This window comes from Neofelis nebulosa, chromosome 3, assembly GCF_028018385.1.
Source record: "Neofelis nebulosa isolate mNeoNeb1 chromosome 3, mNeoNeb1.pri, whole genome shotgun sequence".
Taxonomy (NCBI): Eukaryota; Metazoa; Chordata; class Mammalia; order Carnivora; family Felidae; genus Neofelis; species Neofelis nebulosa.
Genome location: NC_080784.1, coordinates 189,564,962 through 189,583,297, shown reverse-complemented (window position 1 = coordinate 189,583,297; position 18,336 = coordinate 189,564,962). Strand labels below are relative to the sequence as shown.

Here is an 18,336-nt window from a genome sequence, read left to right as displayed (position 1 = left end):
TCTACAGCAGGAAAGCCAGGTCAAATCCTTTGGTTCTGCCTTCATAAAATATCTCAAATAAAACCATTGCTCACCGCAGCCATGTACATCCTAAGTTACTGTAATAGTCATCTGATTTCCCCATTTCTGCCCTTACTCTTCACCGTTTTCCACAGAACAGCTTGAGTGATCTTTCTAAAACATAAATCATATCGTGTCATCCCTCTGCTCAAGCCCTCCAATAGGTGCCTACTACACATCAGTAAAAGTGAAAGTCTTACCAAGGTCTATAAGGCCCCATGTAATGTAGCCTCTAGCTTTGTGTCAAATTTATTTATCTATCATCCCTGCTATCTTGGCTTAATCCTCTTTAACTACCTGGCCTCCTTATTAGCTCCTCAAATGAAGTACACTCCTGGCTCAGGATCTTTGCACATATGATTCTCTCTCTCCCAGGAACACTCTTCCCCCAAATTCATGTCTTGTTCTCTCACTTCCTTCAAGACTTTTTTCAAATATTAACCCCTGAGAGAGTTCTCCTTTGACCACTCCCTCTAAAAGAGCACTCAACACCCTTCTTTTTTTTTAATTTTTATTTTTTAAGTAGGTTCCAAACCCAATGCGGAGCTCAACACAGGACTTGAATGCACGACCCTGAGATCAAGACCTGAACAGAGATCAAGAGTTAACCAACCGAGCCACCTAGGTGGCCCTCTTAATCTCCCTGCCCTATTTTTCATCGTAATGATCACCATTTATGTGACATTATTATGTGTCTCCCTCACATGATAAATATAAGCTTCATGAAGGCAAGAACAATATTTGGTTCAAAACTTTATCCCTGGCACCTAGGATGGAGCCCGATGCTCAAATATTTAGTCTTTGAATGATATTGACTGAATGCAAATTTGAAGGTAGGTCTTTTTATTCACAGCCACAGTACCTGGTCATTTGTCTTCTTCATTTCTTTAGTCTTTCATTTTCTGGTATTAAAAGAACCTAGCAAATTCTAGGTGTCTGAAAGCAAAGGCTACCATGTTATGACACACACAACCTCCTGAGTGAACTTAATATCCTTCTAGAGCTACAGAACCAGAGAATATAATTCATCACCTGGAAAATTCTCAAAAGATGATTTTCTTGTGGGTATGGTTTTGAATTCTTTGGCTAGAGCATGAAATTGCAGAAATTCAAGTTTCCCTTCTTATTGTGAGGCCAAGCACCCAAGGTTCACTTAACTGGGGTTTTATAGTCAGATACAATTTTAAGGGTTAATCACGTGGATAAGGAAGAAGCACTTTGTCCCCTTGGTTTATAACCTTAGGCAAAGTCCCGACTTGCCTTAAAGTGCATGAACTGCTCATGCTTCAGTTTTCACTTCCATGTCCCTGAGCTTTGTGTTCTTGCTTTGTACTTTCCCTTTGTATCAACCCTCTATTTTTATCCACAGGCTAGTTACCCAGCTTTTACCTTTTAGCTGAGACAATTTAAGGTAAACCTGAAATTAAACTGTACATTAGCACAGAATTTGGCACACGTGAGAAACAAATAGCAGTATCCCAGATTTTTTTAATGCTTTCATTTTTACTTCTCTTCAAGATAAACAATGTGAGCATATATATTCTAATGCTCATGCATGTATTTTAATTAGTTTAGTGTAGCCCATGACTGACCATTACTGAATGGCAAGGAAGCACCTAAATTAAATCCTATGTTAAAGCAAAGGTTGCTGGAGAAACAGGTTTTTCAGAGATACTAGCTGGAGTAGTGTTACCACAGGCCTGTAAAGTTTACAAAATATTTTCCTTCTGGTCTATTATTTCCTTCTTCCCTTACCTCAACTTTCCAAGGAAAATTATTCTTATTTCACAGATGAAGAGGCTAGCGTTTAGAGAGAAATGACCTACTTCATGTTGGAGGAGATCATTGAGAGGATATGACCACTGGTTGACCCACCAGCTAGACCTGGGTAATGAGTGGCTCTTCAACCCCATCCCCTGTCCTTAGAAGGTACTTTCTGCCCACCATTCCCACAGTAGAAGCTGTTTCAAGGGCACAGCCTTGAGACAGTAAGGTGGTATTGAGAACATCTGGACTGTGTATGTACAGTTAAGGCCTCTATAAATTTTAGAAATTTAGGTGGGTGGGTACAGAATCTGTTCATGTTGCATCCATCCAAGACAAGCCTTGTATATAAGTAATCTTGTTTATTAAGCTTCCCTCTTACAATGTGCCATTCTAGGTATTTCCTACGGGATTTACCCTACTCTCCATTCTACCCAAGCCCAAGGGTTAGGGGAATATGACCTTGGCCAGCTACTGAGCACTCTCCATTCTCCTGACCATAGTGATTAGTTGGGGACCCAAATTTGGTGGGTTTTGTGGAAACATAGTCTCTTTCTCTGTGATCACAAGTTTTAGGAAAAACTAAGCCAAAATTAACTCTGGCAAATCTCCTGGGTCAAATTTAGACAATATCTTCCTATGAGAAAGCTGGCCAACAGAACCAGTGTCAGAGGGAGAAAGAGATTGCATTTATTGGCTGACACAAACTTGAGCTGAACTTCCGGCCAAAGTGTCAGTCCAGAGTATAGCGAGACTAGACTCAAATCCAGGTACTACAATGGCCAATTCTCTCTTTTCATTACACCCAAGCAGTCCTAGCCTAGTAGTATCATAAGAGTCCATGTCACAAGCTTTTTGTCACTCAAAGGTTTTACCTCTATACTTTGGTGTCACAATAGCTGCTTTGGGGGCATCTAGGTTGCTCAATGGTTAAGCAACTGGCTCTTGATATCAGTCAGGTCATGATCTCATGGTCATGAGATAGAGCCCTGGGTTGAGCTTCATGCTGAGCATATAGCCTGCTTGGGATTCTCTCTCCCTCTTTCTCTGCCTCTCTCTCTCTCTCTCTCTCTCTCTCTCTCTCTCTCTCATCTCTCAAAATAAATAAACATTAAAAAAAAATAGCTGGTTTCAAGGCCTGCTGTATCACTTACCAGTTCTGTGATCTGGGGCGATTTACTTGACCCAAGACTCAAAAGTGTCATCACTATAATGGGAATATATATCATGGGAAGACCTGTCTCATAAAGTTGTTACTGTCTGTCAAATATTTAACTGGCACATAGTAAACACCCAGGATATTACAGCTTCCATTGTCGTTATTCACTACTGAATGAGAGAACTTTAATGCGATAAACCAGAGAAACATGAATCTTTCAGAGACTCATGTACCAATACATAAAAATCATTCAGTAGAATACAGAGCAGACCTTATAGCAGTGTTTGGTGCATGGATTCCCAGGAAATGGGATGGGAGAGGGGAAGGAGAAGGCCAGGAATTCTGGGTTTTGTTGAAAAGCCTATTCAGTGCTCCTGATACTAACAACTTCTTATACTGAAGAAAAGTTATTTAATAATGGATAACAAAAGAAAATTGGTATTTACTGAGTATCAGCCAGGTGTCAAGCATAAACAACACAACACTTATTCCCTACAAACACCCTATAAGGAGGTAGGAATTATTACACCCATTTTATGGATCCAACAACTAAAGTTCTGAATGTAATGAATGGAAACACACTACTAGCAGGTAGAGCTAGGATTTAAAAGCAGTAATATCTGGTCTCAGACCCATGTTCTCTTTCCATAGTGGCCCATTTCAAATGGACCAGTATAGCAACCTCTACGTATTTGGAAAACACCTAAGTTCTCCCATAGATGTGGAGAGATAACTATTACTCCCAGATCATAAACTCCTACAGGTATGTCTAGTGTCTCACTTCTGAGAGAAGGGGACCCAACACCTTAAATCATGGAACCAAGAGAATCTTATGCCAATTGTATCCCTCATTCCAGACACCCCATCTTCTCCCCTTCGATTCCTTCATGATTCTGAACCCTCAGTGAGTTGAATCATTATCTACTAGAGCCCCAATAGAGTTACCATCAAAATATCCGGATTGTGTTTCCAAACTTCACTTACTACCTGTGTGATTAAGAATTTTCTCTACCTCTCTATCTATGAAATAGGAATAATAATATTTGCATATTATTATTGCATAATATTATTTCATATTTATTGAGGTAATGTTAGTAAAAAAGCCCAAGAGAGAACCAACCATAGAACAAAATGAAAACTGCACTTCATACATGTTTACTTGTTTCACTCCATTGTATTTGTTGTCTTTTCCTTCTTCGTTTCAACATAAATTCTTAGGGAAGCGAACTATATTTCTCATTTTTCAATTCCAATGCCTGACCCCATGCTGTATGCACAACCGGAACCTATTGATTTATGAACCTTTCACTAAACCCTAGAATACTACTTCTTTCCAGTTCCTTGGTCTCCAAACCAACCCCCTAAGATTGGGGTAGCAGTTATAAATGAGGCTTTGTAACAACTGAAAAATAACTTCACAGCATCCACAAAGAGACTCTTCGCCAGTTACCACATTTTCTGCTGCCCTTCCAATGTGCAGAAATGACCATATCAAAAAGCTCCATAGTGAAAGGTTGTGGATGTGATGAATCGCACAGTATTTTTAGCACGTGTCCTGTTCCAACTACAAAATATCTTCAAATGTCCATGTAATTTGTAGCTGTCTTGGAAGGGACTGTATCATCAAGGAGAGTTTGCTTTTATTATTCTTACTGTAGTTCCCCTCCAAACGTTCAGCATTTTCACCATCAAAGATAGTCTTGGTTTTAGCTATTCTCAAGCACAGTAAAATAAAAACTACTGCTTTCTCTGTTTATTAAATACTCCAGGACATTGTTTTTGGACCTATGCCCCAAAACATAAAAATAAAAGCAAAACCACAAACATGTAAGGTGGTCAAATAAATTTTAGAAATGTTGCCCATTTAAGAACCTTCTTGGAAATGGGACACCTGGGTGGCTCAGTCGGTTGAGCGCCCAACTTCGGCTCAGGTCATGATCTCAGAGGTCATGAGTTCGGGCCCACATCAGGCTCTGTGCTGACAGCTCAGAGTCTGGAGCCTGCTTCGGATTCTGTGTCTCCCTCTTCCTCTGCCCCCCGCCACCACTCATACTCTGTCTCTGCCTCTCAAAAATAAAGAAATAAAGTAATAGTAATTAAAAAAGAACCTTCTTGCAAAGTCACAATGCTCATTTGCATATTTAAAATTCATAATAAACCTGCTCTAAAGGAGTCTTTTAACTTAACATAATTCTTCCCTTCATGGACCTTGTTTAGGTAATACTAGATAACAGTGAAGAATCACTGTTAATTTTGTTAGGCATAACAATGTCTGTAGTGGGTGCTACATGGGCCACCCTGATCCACCTTCGGAAGTTAAAGATTATTCTCTATGCTGCTGGGAGTACTGCCAGCTAACAGCCCCCTGCTATGTGCCCTCTCCAGAAACTGCCCTCAAATTGCTATTGGCTGAAGAGAGACACCTACTTCAAGGTTATACCTGCTTTCTAGGAACAGCACAGTCAATATAGGAGCATCATAGGAGTATAAAGGCCCAACTTCCTCCCCGAGACTCCAGACAACGGAGAAGTCCTCAGCTTTGTAGCTTTCCATGGGGGCCAGCTGAGTCCTTTATAGAGCCTGCCTACCAGCTCAATCTTGTTTCCTTTCCTTCCCTCCTATGGATTCTAATCCTGAAAAGCCTAATAAGCTTTCTGCCTGCTACTCCTCATCTGAGTTTGCTTTACAGGGAACCCAACTTGCAACAATAGCATGGGGGAATGTTTTTACCTATTGGAGATAACCCTTGAAGAATTTAAGGATGAGATGATATGATGTCTCACAATTGCAAAGGGAAAAATAAATGTGTGGAAATAGAAGAAAAAAGATTGGCAAAATGCTAGTAATTGTTGAGACTGAGTGCAAAGAGTGCATAGAGGTTCTTTGTAACATTAGTCTTCTGTATGTGTTTGAAATTCTCCATTTTAAAGTGTTTTTAAGATATTATTCCCGAAGCTTCCAGAGAATCCTCTTTTCAAGAAATACTGTCATCTTGGGACATATTTGATGCTCCTTTTGTCTTAACAAGGAGATAACTCAACCCTGGAAGTTTCCCAACCACTTCCTAGGGCACAGAATAATTTTCACTGACTCTGGATCTGAGTTCTTCAGATGGACCTCATTAATGCTCACGAAAATGTCACAGATGCTAATGAACAGCCAGCTCCCTACAACCAGCTGAGGTGGCTGGAGAGGCTTGGAAATCAGTTGTTGCCTGATGATAGACCCACCCTTCAAAGTAACCTAAAAGTGCAGAGCTTGCTGGACTGAAAACTCCTTCGGACGTAGGAGAGGGAGTGGAATGATGTAGAAAGAGCCTCGGGAAACGAAACCAAGACAGCAGAGCCAATCAACCATCGGCACTGCCACTTGGACAGTTGGAAACCAAGAGCTGTAATTACTTCTCATCTGGAACATTAGCCTTTCCTTGAAATCCTGGGAAATGACCTGGGGGCAGCTCCAGGGGACCTTGTAAATAAGACACAGAACAGGATTCTTTGCCTCTCAGACCTGAGTAGCCCAGGATGGATCCGTTAGCAACTCAGAAATGGAAGAATAAAACAATTAATTATGGAAGGCAACCCGGTTGGCTATTGGGCTTTTTCCCCCTTAATTAAGAGGCCCTTTCTTGGAGTAGCCTCAAGTGTTGAGGTCCTATTCATCGAGCCATCTGCTCTGCCTGCAGTTCCTCTCCCCACATTTCCTCCCAGAGGAGTCTTTTGAGCTTCAAGACAGGAGGGACCTGCCTGGAGCTGAATTGCATCTCTCACTGAATCTATTTTAAGGTTCCTTTTGTGAACCTAATGGCTATCTCCTGTCATTTCCCACTTTCCATGACTGATGGTGTCTCCTCTGAAGACTGGGGAGAGCCCGTTTCTCCCCCAGGGTTTCTGTTTGACATAGACAGACACTCACCACTGCAGAAACGTCTGGCATGGCAACGTGTGACGACACATTCACCTTCATCCTTCAGGGTCAGAGAAACAGATTGCCCCAGAACTTTCTCTGTTCCTCATTCTCACAGACAAGTGCCTCATTCAAGAGTGCCTTTGAGCCAAGAGCCGTGTAGTCTCCCCCTAGTCCAAAGTGCTCCTCTGATTTATCAGACTCTTTGTGACCCACGGCCTTCATACTTCTTGAACCTTCACTTCACCTTTTAGCTCTAGCCATGCTGGCTTCCTTCCAGGTCCTAAACATGCCAATCACATCGCCTCTCTACTTTGCACTTTGCACTTATGTTCCCTTCCCCGAAATGTTCTTCTCCTGGTCACTGTTGCATGGTTGGCTCCTTCTTGTCATTTACATCTCAGCCTGAATGTCACCTCCTCAGAGAAACTTTCCCTGACTACCCAGACTGGAGTGGCTCCCTCGTCACCCTCTATCACATCACTCCACTGCAATTGTCTGCACAGCACCGATACTTTCATTTGTTTCTTTCCTGTCTCCCTCCCCCTCACCCGGTACGACAGCTCCACAGGACCACAGACTTTCTTCTGCTGGTTCGCTGCTTGCCCACAATGCCTGGAACTGTATCTGGCATGTCATGAGTGCTTAATAAATCGTTGTTGAGTTAATTAGTGATTAATTGATCCTGTTTTCCATTGCATCTTCCTAACAATGCCAAAGGTACACGTGACTATTCCTTTTTAACAAAGGAGTAAAGGGAGGTTTAAAAATTAAGTAAGACGTACAAGGTCACTCAGATTTAGGGAGGAACAGGTTCAGGATTCCAATCAATGGCTGATTCTACCTTCTTGGAAGTCAGGTCTGCGAGACCTCAGGTGAGATGTGAGATAGTGAGATGTGAGATGTGAGAATAGGCCAATCCAATGTGTGTCTGCAACATCTACAGATGTAATTTTGCTTTGTACCTGGGATATGTGGCCCATAATGCACATCAGGGACTATCTCATTTTGTGCCACCCATTGTGCTAGGGAACATGCCAACCTGCCAAGGGAGAATGACCGGACCAAAGCAAACACATAACATCCAAAAGTGACCTTCAAACTGAGTTCCCCTGACTCCTCATTCCATGCCACACCATATATGGCAGCACAGGTCCTACCTTCCTGGAGGTGATGGAAGAAAAGCCGGGCAGAGGCCAGACTCCAGGGGCCCTCCATGCCAAGTGCCCATATGGGCCTGTATGTGCCTTAGAAGAGGGCGCCATATTCCATTTTACACATTATTAAACGGTCTGCCATCTCTTAATTTACTTGCTTCCTCAGAGAATTCAGATGTCTGGAAGTAAACTCCTTTCAGCCTATTGGACACTAGAAGTTTTTGGAAAAGTAGCTGAAGGCACTAAAAACCTATTCATCTCAGAGGGGTGAGTTGTTAGCTCTTGATCAGTTGCTGACTCATCACTTCCCTTCCTAATTAATAGATGAATCTAAATGAGCAGTATTGTAACTAAGCCCCAGTCTGGGAGTTCACAAAGATGAAATACTATTACACTGAGGGCTTTTGCATCTTGTGCGTCCAGCGTTTTTCCCCCTTTCTCTCTCTTTCCCTTAGAACGTTCATACTTCAAAATAAAATCCCCCAGGGTGCCTGGGTGGCTGAGGCGGTTGAGCGCCAACTTCGAATCGGGTCACGATCTCCGGGTTGGTGAGCCTGTGCTGACAGCTCAGAGCCTGAATCCTGTTTCAGATCCTGTGTCTCCCACTCTCTCTGCTCTCTCCCCCACTCATGCTCTCTGTCTCTCTCTATCTCTCTCTCTCTCTCTCAAAAGCAAAATATAAAACATTAAAACAATTTTAAATAAAATAAAATAAAATCTCCCTTGGGAATCCACAATATTTGATGAGTAAGATATAATGAGCATAAGCCAGGAATCTTTCAATTCTAAAGCATGTTAAACATTGTCTAGAAGGAGATGTACCAACATGTTTACAGTGTTTGTCTTTGGGGGTGGGACTTGGGATGAATTATTTTCCCTCTGCATATTTCTGTAGTGATGTCCTACAGGAAGCATGTATTACCTTTACAGTGAAGGAGAAAACACTGGATCTTGGAAAAGTCAGTGAAACCGGAAGGTAAAGCTGTAGCTAACAGCTCCAGGCTGGGTTAGGGAGCCACACGCAGAGTTGGCTTCAGCCAGCCGAGCAGGAAAAGGTACTACAATTTAAAGTTTTTGCCATTCGAAGCAGGAATAAAACCATGGGTCCTTCCCTCGTGACAGCAGAAAGACAGCAGGACCTGGAGCTGGGAGAGGTTAAAAAAAAAAAAAACAGACCCAAAAGAGGGAATTCTTTTTATAAGCACCTTTGATTTGGATAGCAGGCACATGGCTCTGTTTTTAAGGAAGTGTTGCTGGGCTCAGCCTCACCACCTTACAGCAGGTGGCCAAAACCAGCAGGCTTCTCACAAGCCACTCAGTGCTGTTTGTTTCCTTTGTGCTGACTTTTCCTGCCTCCTATAAAATAGTTAGCAGGGGAAGGAGCCTCAGGAAGCGTTCAGAGATGAGCACTGAAGAAAAGAGTGTGTCAAAATGAAACAATAAAGCCTAGGAAAACCCAGGCAAGAGAGAAGAGAAAAATCTTCTCTGTGCTCTTAAACAACTAGGAAAAGCAATAGTTGAAAGAAAGGTGCAGCAACCCTTTGGCTTTTCTATTTGTAAATATTTTCTTCCCCTATGCCATACTCCCACCTCCCTCCAAGAAAGTCTAAAAACAGAACTTTTCCCGAGCTGTGTCTAAGACCTGCTCCAACTGCTCCTAAGCCCCCACGGTGGCTGGGGGTAGAGGTAAGAGGATGTCAGCCAACTTGGGTTTCATGGCCCCTGCAATGCAGTCTCAGACCCAGGAGTTTCCTGGGGCATCCTGCAACAGAGAAAGCACATAGGTTTGTTCATGAAGGCATGCTAAGGCTATTGGAGAGAAGGCAGCTCAGGGCCAGAATTCTCAATAAAAACACAAGCCCACCGCTAGAAGAGAAGCAAAAGAAAAGAAACCAGGACTTTCCCTTGGAACAGGATGCAGTTACAACCCGGGTGGTGGCGCTGTGAATGTGTGGTTGGCTTTGTGGGGGTTGAAAACTGATCCAGGGACTGATCCAGAGTTGGCAACTTTGGCAGGATGCTCACGTGAGTTTTACAGACCTCAGCAAAGGGACCCTACTAGAGGGGATGACAGCCAGGCCCAAAGAGAATGTAAGGCTTTCTGAGACTCATTTATTCATTTCCTTTGACTGGTTGTACATATGAACTTGGGACGTTGGGCCAGGCACTAGGAATACAACAAGGATCAGAAGCACATGTGTGCTCACCCCTTCATCCCCCATGAAACTTATTAACTAATTAGGAAGACAGATATTAACCATATACAAATCATATACAAAAAAGTCAGAATTAAAACTACAGTTAAATGATATGAAGCATTGTGGCTTTGGAAGGCTAATCTCACTACGTGAATTATGAATTTTCGAAAGGTACAGAGGATTCAGGCAGATAGAGGCTGATAAAAAGCTGGTCTGCAGTGCAGGGTTAGGTGTGTGGCAACAGTGGGCCACCTGACTACAGCTTTGCTGAGGTTTGAGCTGCAGGAAAGACACACTTACCTAGCAAGGCTGTGTTCAGCAGATGTGGAAACAGGGCCCAAAAGGGTTATACCAGTAACGATCAGACACCGACCAAGCAACACACCCCACTGCCTGAGGCGATCAGGGCAAGGTTAGAAGCCAGGACTGTTTAAGGAAAATTCCTCCTCTTGGACTGCACGAGTAGGAATAAGAATTCCTCCCCCACATTCCCTGTATTTGTTCTCTCAACCCATTGGGTTTAGCCATGAAGTCTATGGTCAGTCAGGGTCGTGTGGTCACGTACCTGGGGAAGGCTCAGCAGACTGCGTCAATTAGCTCTGACCTTCATAAGTCCAGAACACAACACCATTTCAGGTTATTGGAGTATCTTCCTGGGCATTTTTAGGACACTTTGCACCCACAAGGTCTTTAGATAGATCTGAAGAATATAGTAATAAAACTACACCCACTTTCTATTCTATTTTTCATCCCAAACTATATCAGCTATTAACAAATATATGACCTTTTGAGGGTGAAGCCACTGTTTGGGAGTTGCAATACAAGACCTTGGCCATGGCCAATGCAGTGGACAGAGAAAAGCCAAACTCAGATCGCATGATAGGGAGTGACCCCTAAGATGTTGTGGATAAGTCTCATTATCCACATGGATCATCACAAATCCAAGAGTAATGGTTTCTTAACTTGTTCCTCAATGCTATTCTAAATAACAGCCTCACCTAGGCCAAACTTAGATAATTTAAAACTAGAAGCTCTCTCTAGGGACACCTGGGTGGCTCAGTCAGTTAAGCATCTGACTCTTGATTTCGGCTCAGGTCGTGATCTCAGGGTTTGTGAGATGAGCCCCGTGCCAGGCTCTGCACTGACAGTGTGGAGCCTGTTTGGGATTCTCTCTCCTTCCTCTCTCTCTCTGCCCCTGCCTCAGTCATGCTCTCTCTTTCTCTCTCAAAATAAATAAATAAACATTTTTAAAAACAAATAAATAGAACTAGGAGCTCTCACACCAGAACTTTCTGGTAGAAGCATACATGGTGCTTAGTTGTATCTTGAACTCCTGACTTACAGACTTGGCAGAAAAACCATGTAAATGCTAAAAATAACTGTTCTGTCCACTAGACTCTTAGAAGTATGAACTTGGATGGTGTTGAGAAAACTGGACAGCGACATGCAAAAGAATGAAACTGAATCCCTTTCTTACACAATACAGAAAAAATTCAAAATGGATTAAAAACTGTGAGACAGAAAGCCATTAGAATCCTAGAGGAGAACACAGTCAGTAACCTCTTTGACATTAGCCATAGCAACTTCTTACTAGATATGTCTCCTGAAGCAAGGGAAACAAAAGCAAAAATAAACTATTGGGACCTCATCAAAATAAAAAGTTTCTGCACGGTGAAGGAAACAATCAACAAAACTAAGAGGCACGTGACAGAATGGGAGAAGATATTTGCAAATGACATATCTGATAAAGAGTTAGTATGCAAAATATATAAAGAACTTATAAAACTCAACACCCAAAAAACAATCCAGTTAAAAAATGGGCAGAAGACATGAATAGACATTTTTCATGGCCAATAGATACTTGAAAAGATTCTCAACATCACTCATCATTAGGGAAATATGAATCAAAACTACAATGAGATATCACCTCACACTAGTCAGGATGATTACAACTAACAACACAGGAAACAACAGGTGTTGGCGAGGATGCAGAGAAAGGGGAACGTTCTTACACTGTTGATGGGAATGCAAACCTGTGCAGCCAGTCTGGAAAACAGTATGGAGGGTCCTCGAAAAAAGTTAAAAATAGAACTACCCAATGATCCAGCAATTGCACTGGTAGGTATTTACCCAAAAGATTCAAAAACCACTGATTTGAAGGGATACATGCACCCTGATGTTTATAGCAGCATTATCTACAATAGCCAAGCTATGGAAACGGCCCAACTGTCTACTGACTGATGAATGGATAAATAAGATGTGGTGTATATACAATGGATTGTTACTCAGCCATAAAAAAGAATGAAATCTTGCCATTTGCAACAGCATGGATGGAGCTGGAGAGTATTATGCTAAGTGATATAAGTCAGTCAGAGAAAGACAAATACCATATGATTTCACTCATATGTGGAATTTAAGAAAGAAAACAAACATGGGGTGGGGGGAAGAGAGGAAAACCAAGAAACACACTCTTAACTATAGAGAACAAACTGATGGATACCAGAGGGGAGGTATGTGGTTAAAAAGGTGACGGGGATTAAGGAGTGCACTTGTGATGAGCACTGGGTATTATATGGAAGTGCTGAATCACTAAATTGTACACCTAAAGCTAATATTACACTATATGTTAACTAACTGGAATTTAAATAAAAACTTGGAGGAAAAAAAAAAGAAGTATGAATTTGGAAAGGTTCTCTTTTTCTTATTATCAATTTTTTAAAGAGCTGTGTTTGCTCTTCAGTCCTGCACGTATAGAATAGTGCCAAACCCAGCATCACTGAACTATGTGCCGTGTGGATCACCACACAATGTAACAGTGTGAACTGCACGCAGTGTGAGCTAACACCCAGTGTAGAACCGTGAACTGCATGTGGTGTGAGTTAATACCCAGTGTGGTAATGTGAAGTACATAGGGCGTGAACTAACACACACAGTGCGAACTAATACACTGTGGAGCGGTGTGAACCGCTAAGCAGTGTGAACAAATGTGAACTCCAGTAGTGTGAACTAATACACGGTATCATTGACCCTTGAGCAACATGGAGATTAGGGGCATCATACCCTGCACAATCAAAAACCCATGTATAATGTTAGACTTTCCAAAACGTAACAATTAATGGACTACTATTAACTGGAATCCTTATAGATAACAGAGTCAATTAATACATATTTTGTATATGTATTATTTAGTGTATTGATACAACAAACTAAGCTAGGGAAAATGTTATTAGGAGAATCATAAGAAAAAAATACATTCACTGTACTATACTTATAAAAAAAAAAAACACATATTAGTGGACCCATGCAGTTCAAACCTGTATTACTCAAGGGTCATCTGTTTAGTAGTGTAAACCTTTAGTGTGGACTAATACACAGAGTACTGACATGAACGGATTAACCATGTAAACAACCACACAGTGTAACTGTGTATACACTGCAGCCTGAACCACCACATCATGTAGTAATAGGAACCATCATATACATAATAATATTCATAATAATGGGACGCTTGGGTGGCTCAGTCTGTTGAGCGTCTAATTCTTGATCTCAGCTCAGGTCATGGTCATGGGATTAAACCCTGCAGTGGGCTCTGTGCTGAGTGTGGAGCCTGCTTGGGATTCTCTCTCTCCCTTTCTCTCTGCACCTCCTCTGTGCACGTGCTCACTCTTTCTCTTTCTCTCTCTAAAAAAAAATGTTTAAATAATAATAATAATAATGTTCAGTACCACAGTGTTAACTATCACACAAGTTTTTTTCTGTGCAGGTCATACAATCTTTGAAACTTTTCCAGGGGCGCCTGGGTGGCGCAGTCGGTTAAGCGTCCGACTTCAGCCAGGTCACGATCTCGCGGTCCGTGAGTTCGAGCCCCACGTCAGGCTCTGGGCTGATGGCTCGGGGCCTGGAGCCTGTTTCCGATTCTGTGTCTCCCTCTCTCTCTGCCCCTCCCCCGTTCATGCTCTGTCTCTGTCCCAAAAATAAATAAAAAACGTTGAAAAAAAAATTTAAAAAAGAAACTTTTCCATAAACCCAGAATGACTCCAAAATAAAAGTTATGCTCAAGAAAGATTTCACTAAGTTGTATTGTCTTCAGTTTTCAAACATCCTCCTGTTCCAGCAGCCTATTACAATATCACAACCTAAATATGTCAAAATAATTATTGTAGTTAAGTTGAAATTTGATTCTGAGCTTTCTTACTAAAAATTGTGAAACAAGCAATTACAGAATTCCTAGTATTAGAAAGAATGAAACTTACTAGTTCCTTAGCACAAGCATAAGCTTTTCCCGGAAAAATCATCTCAAGTGAGACTTTATTAATGGGACACCAAGTGCTATGGAGGGCAATGTTCTCAGAGGCAAGTGCAATGATAAATTTCAAAAGGTCTTTGAAGTGACTTTCCATAGAAGTTAAAGGTAAAGCTGCACAATAATTCCAGGAAAGCAATTCCCAAAAGGCTAAATAAGCTAATGCTAGATGTATAACAGCCTGGTGGCACAGCGTGATAAGGTTACAATGCAGATCTCCTGGGAGGGAGACAGAAGGCATGCTCCGTTCACCATTCTCCACAATTTCGTCTTCCTTCAGGAGGGCTTGTGTTTGGAGCTGGGAAGCAGAGAGCTCAAAGTGGGCTCTGATCTAACCTAGAATACAAAGATTCTGAGTAGCTAACCGGAGATAATACCTATGAAATGAAGAGACAGGGTTACAGGATTGTATATAAGAAGGGAAAACTTCTTGAATTTCACACTTAATTGATAAAACAATGGACACATTACTCAGTCTCTTTCAACAGTGGATAATGATGACTGCCTTGCAGAACTGTCGTGAGCACCTAGAAATCCACCTGGCCGATAATGATTACTGACGGTAATAACACTTACAGACAACAACACTAGCTGTCATGTGGAGTGCTTACTCAAGTCATGTTCGCATGTACATACTAAACCCTTTAGAGCTATCATCTTCCTTAATCTTCGTTATTACCCAATATTGTTGGTATTTTCTCATTTCTTCAGAAGAAGAAACAGACCTAGAAAGTTAAAACAACTTACGGAGGGCACAAAGCTAGTATTTGTCACAGCCAAATCTGAATTCAAAGGTCAGCTTCAAAACTGACTAGCTAAGTCACCTTGGGTAAGTTATTCAACTTCTATTTGCCTTCGTTTCTATACCTGTGAAATGGGATAATAACAAAACTTCCTTCATGGGGTTGTTGCAGGATTACATGAAACAAGAAATATAACATGTTTAACACACAGTAAATCTTCAATGAATGACAGGTTTTTATATTATGTAAACATCAGATGGGAAGGAGTTAAGGCTAACACTTTGTAAAAATGGAGGCAAGCACTTAACCAAACTTTCACTTGGATCAAAGGCTACCAGAGCTCTCGCTGGGAAGCAAATTGTAGTAAAACTAGACTTTTCCTCAGAAAGCAGCAATATATCTGATGTAACATATGGACAGCATTTAATGTAGTCTTCAAGGTTTTATGAATCATAACCACCATTACCAACATACCGTTTTTGTCCCTAATTGAATATACATCAAGGAACTTCAGACCACAGAAAGAGGTACAACACCAAGGGTCCTCCATTTGCAAGATTAATATCCCTGATTAAGGTTCCATTTCTCTTTAAATATTATAAGAATGCTCATGTCCTATTTCCATTATTTCTGCCATATATTCATGTAACAGATTTTAATATTATAAATTTTCTTTAAGGTGAATCACTTTTTTATTAATTCAGACTCTACTGAACTACTAAAAAAAAAGTACCATCCATAATTAATATCTGTGTATGTGGATCATGACCTTAAGAAAATCGAGATGATACTAAAATAAATTGAGAGTTTAAGAAAAACCAAGCAGCAGGCTTACGTTTTAAAGACACCACTGAACTAGGCATTGAAATGGATTTGGATGCCAAACACTGTTGGAATCTCTTCTATACTTACCTTCAAGTGATCAGCTTTAACATCTACTGGAACAGAGAAAAATATGACCTCCCACAACCAATCATTTTATCTTTGTATTCAGGTTCACCATGAAACCAAAAGTGTGCCACCTCCATGTAATAGCTTCAGTGTGTCTGACTCAGGGCAACTTTCTTGCCTCATACTTACAAAACCTAAGTTGTTATTATATACACTTCTTTTTGAAATGGGACAAGATTCTATTAGTTTTCAGGAAAATATAAATTAAAACTACAAGACAGAATTACTATACACTCAACACAATGGCTAAATTTTAAGAAGACAGACAATATCAAATGCTGGTAAAATATGGAGAACAACTGAATTGTCCTAACTGCCATTGGTAAAGTAAGTTTGTACAAATACCCTGTACAAAACTTTGGCAATATCTGTCAAGCTAAACCCATGTCTATCACATGACCCAGCAAATCCATTCCTACTTAAACACCCAACACAGTTGGGTTTTTGTGTTCACACCAATGAAAACAACCTAAGTATTTATGAAAGGTAGATAATGCATGTAATGCATAATTAAACTATAGTATATTCACACCAGGAAAGCTACACAGCTGTGAGAGTGATCAATCTACAAATGCCCATAGCAGGATAGTTGCAGACATAATACTGAAAGAGAGTAGCTGTGATCTTTCCTCTTTCATCTTTGATTTTATCTATTTGGGTCCTCTTTTTCAGAAGTCTGGCTAGGGGTTTATCAATTTTGTTTATTCTTTCAAAAAACCAGGTCTTAGTTTCATTGATCTGTTCTACTGGTTTTTTGTTTTGTTTTTGTGTGTGTGTGTTTTGTTTTGTTTTGTTTTTAGATTCTATATTGTTTATTTCTGCTCTAATCTTTATTATTTCCCTTCTTCAGCTGGCTTTGGGCTTTCTTTGCTGCTGTGTTTCTAGTTCCTTTAGGTGTAAGGTTAGGTTCTTTATTTGGGACCTTTCTTGCTTCTTGAGATAGGCTTAATTTGCAATGTATTTTCTTCTTAAGACTGCCTTTGCTACATGTTTTCATTTTCATTTGTTTCCATGTATTTGAAAATTTCTTCTTCAATTTCCTGGTTAACCTATTTATTCCTTAGTAGGATGTCTTTAACCTCCACATATTGAGGGCTTTCCAAATTTTTTCTTATACTTGATTTCAAATTTCGTACTATTGATTTCAATTTTCATCCGAAAATATAAATGGTATGCTCTCAGTCTTTTTATACCTGTTGAGGGCTGATTTGTGACCCAATATGTGATCTATTCTGGAGAACGTTCCAGGTGCACTTGAGATGAATGTGTATTTTGTTGCTTTAGGATAACATGTTCTGAAAATATCTGTTAAGTCCATATGGTCCAGTATGTCATTCAGAGCCATTGTTTCCTGGTTGATTTTCTGCTGAGATTATCTGTCCATTCTGTAAGGGAAGTATTAAAGTCTCCTATAGTTATGGTATGAGAATGACAACGCAAATGGGTTTCTACTCTTTAATTCCACTTACCTAAATTTCACATTTTTCACATGTATAATTCCATAAAAAATTCTAGCAGATACAAAGAATATCTCTGCTTATGAGATTGCATATTTACCACCTTATCTGAGAGGGTTCTGACCCTGATGATTTTCTATAAATATATTATTTAATTTGCTCAGATTTGACCCAAATCGAATCATAATTTAATTGAATTTAAAGTGAAGGATACTGGTTGAAATTTGTAAGTAAAACAATTAATTATTTTTTTTATTTTCATTTGAGAGAGAGAGAGAGAGAGAGAGAGAGAGCGTGAGACTGGCAGGGGCAAAGAGAGAGGGAGACACAGAATCTGAAGCAGGCTCCAGGCTCCACGCTATCAGCACAGAGCCCAATATGGGGCTGGAACTCACAAACTGTGAGATCATGACCTGAGCCGAAGTCAGACACTTAACCAACTGAGCCACCCAGGCACCCCAAATAAAACAATTAAACCTTTCTCTAAGTTACATACTGTATATATTTTTTTGATATTCATATCTCCAGTTTTTCTTTGGACAGAATCCCACTGGTCTCAAATTTCAAGTATGTTCTGTTATTTAAAAAGTAGCTTTATCGGAAATATTTAATTTAGTGTAGATGGCAAATATGGAGTA

At 40.6% G+C, this 18,336-nt stretch overlaps 1 long non-coding RNA gene across 3 annotated transcripts in view; it reads right to left on the bottom strand.

Moving 5' to 3' along the window:
- Nucleotides 1-14,280: 14,280 nt before the first annotated feature.
- Nucleotides 14,281-18,336, bottom strand: part of LOC131507767 (uncharacterized) — a 62,394-nt gene continuing 58,338 nt past the window's right edge. Inside the window, exon 3 of one of the 3 annotated variants that reach the window (XR_009259692.1) lies at nucleotides 14,281-14,924. This is a non-coding gene — a long non-coding RNA (uncharacterized LOC131507767). The remainder of the gene's footprint in view (nucleotides 14,925-18,336) is intronic. The other 2 variants (XR_009259693.1, XR_009259694.1) reach the window with 2 other exon arrangements.